Here is a 5,405-nt window from a genome sequence, read left to right as displayed (position 1 = left end):
GGGAAGAATACAATGCATATTGCAGTGTGCCAGACTTGCAAAGTCCTTTCCCTGAAGCCACAGTATGTGTTAAGTAAATGAGGAAAGCTTAAACTTGTACTAAGTCAAGTGCTTCAACCTGAGTGTGGGACCTCTTTGTGTATAACAAATATTGGGAAAACTTGCTGTTACTGTACCGTTGCAAACTTGAGCATCCAATTTTCATTGAGTTTCCATATAATGATGACTTCAACGGTAATTTACTAACTTTAATTAAAATATTTTCCAGATAATCTTTGGACATTATCCCTTTAATTATAAAAGACATCATTATTAATAGCCTTGGAGACTGCCTTATTTGCTCTAAAATGTAGGTACATGTACAATTAAACTTTTGCCATCTTTCACTATATTCTGGATAGGATCAGTGACCGTTATGCATTACAAGGCTTTCAGAGCTGTGATAATGAAGCAAATTTGTGCTGAAAACCTGTACTTCAAGGGTGTATTAAAGCTCATTAATTTCATTAGCTGAATGTATCTTTTTAACATAACCTTAAATCTCTAGCACCATGGAAGAGTACTGCAGCATGGACCAATTTGTTTAATAACTGTGACTTCATAGCAAATAAACATTTTCACATGATTAGTCTAATAGTGTGCTAAGACAGGATTTTCTTTCAGAGTTTAGCATTTTCTCTTTTGCATATTTCTTAACTGCATTTGGTGACACATTATACATTYCACATCATTAGGGACTAGGAGAGTTTCAAGAAATGTCATTGCTTGGTACAGAGCCAGTGAAGCCAGGAGTTATTCAGAACGCGCTCAAAGCACAAGCAAAATAGGCTGCGGTCTAGGATGTGAGACAGGATTTGCTCATGTATGAAGAGGTTGGAGTTGCATGTGTCCTCATTTTACATATTTCTTCCAAGCTCTGCCTCGTACTCTCTGAAGAAAGAGGAGGCCATACCTTTTGCCACTTCTTGCCAGGAAGGATGTGCAGTGCAAGGGGGAGGAAAGAAAAGCCATTTCTCTTGCAGAGGCAGTGGTGGAGACTTGAAGATGGACAGTTGTAGGATAGAAAGCAAGTTGAATGGATAGGAGAGGAGTTCCCAGTCCCCAGTGAGTTGGGGGAGGTGGGGAGGAGGAGAAGGGGAATCTCAGGAGGAAGGTTGGCTGCAGAAGAGCAGAAGAATCCTGCTTTCATCCCCTGATCTCTCCCATTCCTGTCTTTATCTCACCTTCTAAAATTCTATTGAACTTACCTCTTCCGTTCTCCCTCAATTCCCAAATGTAATTCCATTTTTTTTCAGGGAAGTGTTGTGTTTTTGCCTTTTTTCCACCTGAAGGACTCTAGGCAGAAAAATTATTATATTTAAATCTCTAGGAAGCCTTGAGCTGGCTTTGTCTGTCCTGTTTGGGTCAGACCCCGCGAGGGGTCCGAGCTGTAGCAGAGTGGCAKTTGGCGCTCCTTCGGCACGTTGTCGCCATACTTAGGCACTTGCCTGTTGGGCCTGGATTATCTTTTCRTGTGTCTTGTGGCAACCGGGGTGGCTAGAAACAAAGCGCTCTGGAAGAAGGTGCTGGGCTCTGCTCCAGAAGGAGCTGGGGCCCTCGCTTCCAGCCTGTGCTGAGTCTGCTCCAGCATTCCTTCAGCATCCTGCTGAAACTTGTATTATTGTCAAAAATAAGTGATATTAGAACTTAAGCCAAGTCAATCTCCGGGAGATTTTATGGTCTTGGTCAGATAAACATTTCCATTATTCACCACCATTCTTAAAAAGATATTTTTTCTAAAATAATTGCTGTTGGTAGTATTAAATGCTGTTATTAAGGACTGAAAAATGGTCAAATATCCCTTCTCTGACGACGTGCTATGTTGTGACCCCATTTTCCTGACTCTGTTTTTGCCCCTCTTTAATATAAATAAATCAAAAGCAGACAACACTAATCTTAAGGGATCTAAAACCAGCTACACAGCAAATCCTGATAAATACTGGTAGCTGTCTTCATTTCTTTCATAACTGATCTTTATCCATGGTAAGAGTGTGTGTGTGGGGGGGAACCCTGCTGAAGTCATAGCAGATCAGTTGGAACATAATGTAAAGCATATCTTAAAATGATAGCATAGTGCAGAGGATTAGTGCTTTGCTTGTTAGCTGGAGAGCTTTACTGTATCCCCTTAATCAGAATTACTAAAATCATACATCTCCAAGTAAACCTACTGACTGTTAACCCATTACTTTACTAGAATTCCCTAATTTGTTTCCACATTTAAGAAAACAATTTGAATAAAGATTTGACCATAAAATCATTCATCATAAAATTGGTTTGGCTAGTGTTCATTATAAACCTCATTCCAAAGCTCATTTTTCTGGTCTGGTACTTTCCTCTCAAGTCCAAATTTTGATTCACGTAAGATTGTTCACCCAGAACTTGCTTGGCCTTGTCGCTGTGTGCTGGTTTCTCCAGGTGATCGTTCTCCCTGCTAGCTCGGCTGTTAGAGCAGTGTGTTTCCGTAGGGCCCCCTTCCTGTGTCGCGCAGTCATTCTTCATAGGCAGAAGGTACCTTAGGAAAGTCAGGGGAGCCCGGCTGTTGCAGCTGTTCCTGGAGCAGGATAAAGTTTTTTGTGAAGAGGGGAATTTAAAGCAGGATTCCAAGCGTAAGCAAAAAAGAACTTTGGGATAACGGCAATGCGTTTTCCCGTGTGAAGCTGTTCTTTCCTCTGTCCTGAGAGAGCAGGCGAGCAGCCTAGAAGGGTGGAGCTGCCGCATGGATTTTCTGGAGCGTGCTGATTGCTGCCAGCTCTCTGCACTTGTTCTACCCGCAGCTCCACATCGGTCGTGGATAGAGCAGAGATCTTGACACGCGAGTAAGAGTGCAGTTAAGTGGAAGCCAAAATTGTGATCACTGAGGGAAGACTGGCTGCAGAACTAGACTGCTGACTGCTGATAGTGACTCACTATTCCAAAATTCAGTTTCCTTCCCTAACTTGTACTATGTAGCTTAAAAATATTTTGTCTAAATGTTGTCTGTGGGATGAGCTAGGTCTGCACTTCAGTACTTTTTTCTTGAACTGAATTGTTTACCAGCCTTTAGTTTTTATTTTTCCCTTATTCTTCTCCCAAAAGCTGTATCTGGCTGAGTTTGTCTGCTGTTGCTCAAAACGTAGCATCCTCCTTGACTTACAGCCAAGAGAGATCCTCAACCAGAAAGCAATTGTTGTTAATTAGTATCACAATGCCTTAAAGACAAGAGTTGTCTTTTTAATTTTGCAAAGATGATTTTATTTTAATGTCCTTGCAGACTGCTTTCTCAATGAAGTTTAGTAATGTTAATGACAGTAAAGTCATCTRCACTTACTGAGATACAGCTTTGGTTAAGACAAGCTTATAAGAGAACTGAGTTAGAAACTAGTGATCCTCTTTTAGTTGCTTTGAGTAATGTAATTTAGTTGGAGGGTGTTTATCTGAGACATTTTGGAATGGCAGGTTCAGATGCTTACCTATTATGAAATCAATCATCTCAATTTTCTGACGTAGATTATACTTCAGTGTCATGAACTCTTGGGCTGAGTTAACTTGCTTTGACCTCACTGGACCTAGGAAATTTAAACTAGTTATACCCCTTCCAGAGCAATTTTCAAGGATCATTATTCTGAAGAGAATTTCTCCTGAAAGTCTTGATGTGTTTTGGATCCTCACTTAGTAGAARAGGGATTATATACCACCTGCTGCCTTGTGTTTTCTAAGTTTATTATTTTTTGTAAGAATGTAACAGCAGTTCAGTTACAGTATTTCTGGTTCTAGAATTCTTGTTCAGAGTAGACTGCAGGTTGTTTTTTTTTTTGGGGGGGGGGAGTGTTAAAACACAATGCAGGATATGCTGTGTTGGATTATTATTTTTTAAATGCATAAAACTTTTTTAACTGCAGAATGAAAAGATAGGTTTTCAGAACACTGTATATCCTTTAATAATATACGGTTAACTTGATGGAAAATGCTAGAAGTAATGTCTGTATTCATTATGGTAGGGGACCAAATAAAAACCACTGAAAAAGAGGTGTAGGCAATTTTAACGCAAGATGTTGCTARTATCCTACCTATGATTACACTGTTTCCCTTCTGATGCTGAAATGAAAACAATCTGTAGTTACATAGTATCTTGCTAATTACTTTGTGTCCTCATTGAAGTGTTACTTATTAGATCCTACTTCTTGTCTTTTCAGTATTATCTATTTAAACAAACCATCCTAAGTAAATTCTTTGCCTCAAGACTGAAGTAGAAGCAGGCTGGATTGCTTCATTAAGGCCTAAGTATTGCACCAGGTTCCTGCAGCCAACCTCATGTGTGTTTATTAAACAACATGCATTGTATGATGAATTACTTATCATTGGTTTCTGGATGTTCTAGGTGTTCTCTGTCTAAACCCAACTCGCTAGTACTTAGGCCAGCACTGTGAGGTACATTTTTAGCTGTGGTGTCATGTGAGATAGCAGATTAAATAGTGATATTTGTGTGAGAAGTTAAAGGGTTCATGCCATTTTGAAAGAATTAATTTTTTGTCTGTTTCTGACCTATAACCTAGGTTATGTTCTGTGATAATAACCATGTTATTCAATTGGAGGAATAAAAAGATTGCCCTTAGTGGTACTTCCAGAGGTTTAGGTTTGAGTGTCACTCATATGAACCGTTAATGCATCACCTCAGGTGTCATTAGCTCCTTCTCTAGCAGTGCTCTGGTTTCTACTCTTGCTCCTTGCTCACTCACTYGTAGAAGTCCAATTCCCATCCGTTTTCTCCGACCACAGTGGGGCTGCAGGAGCCACTTCTCCTTGGACTTGAGCAGCATTTGGTACTATTTTAGCTCAACAGTAACTTAATTCTTAGTAATATTTATTTAAAAATTAGCAATACCAGCCACTCTGAGAAAGCATATAGTCCTCCTTCTTTGCTCTTATAATCTGAGAAGACAAAATGGCTGTGTTTCAAGGGCATTATAATTTGAGGAATACTATGTGATTTAGTGTTCTTTGTTAAATGTTGTTAGATGTCAAGGCAGCTTATATTGAGGATAGTTTAGTTAATTAACAAAAACTTTCGTGTTGTAGCAGTATGACATCCACCAAGTAGTAGWAGTAAACATTGCTATTTGAAACCTGGTGTTCCCTGTTAAGGATCTATACTGTTTTTTCTTCAAAATGAACAGAAATATAGAGGAAAAATGAAAAGGTACTAAGTAGATATATTTAATAGCTTGTATGAGTCTTTTCTTATGCATAAATTTATTGCTGAATTCAACATTGATCCTGGAGCCATAAAGCTATGTATGACCCAGATGCTGGCACCTGTGCTCCTGGTGCTAAATTCGAGCACTTCTAGTGAAGTGAGTGTAATCTCTACTGGAGCAAGGAGCTCGTAG

At 39.4% G+C, this 5,405-nt stretch overlaps 1 long non-coding RNA gene across 3 annotated transcripts in view; it reads right to left on the bottom strand.

Annotated features, from left to right (window-relative positions):
* The window catches only part of LOC146595081 (uncharacterized), a 13,003-nt gene extending 9,424 nt beyond the window's left edge, over window positions 1–3,579 (bottom strand). For 2 of the 3 annotated variants that reach the window (XR_014896022.1, XR_014896023.1), the window contains exons 1-2: window positions 3,489–3,579; window positions 2,412–2,590 (exon numbers count right to left, since the gene is read on the bottom strand). This is a non-coding gene — a long non-coding RNA (uncharacterized LOC146595081). The remainder of the gene's footprint in view (window positions 1–2,411; window positions 2,591–3,488) is intronic. The other variant, XR_014896024.1, reaches the window with a different exon arrangement.
* Between the last annotated feature and the right edge of the window lie 1,826 nt (window positions 3,580–5,405).

This window comes from Rhea americana, unplaced genomic scaffold, assembly GCF_003343005.1.
Source record: "Rhea americana isolate MKP2758 unplaced genomic scaffold, rheAme1 scaffold_24, whole genome shotgun sequence".
In the NCBI taxonomy this organism is placed as follows: Eukaryota; Metazoa; Chordata; class Aves; order Rheiformes; family Rheidae; genus Rhea; species Rhea americana.
This window is presented reverse-complemented; position numbering and strand designations above follow the sequence as displayed.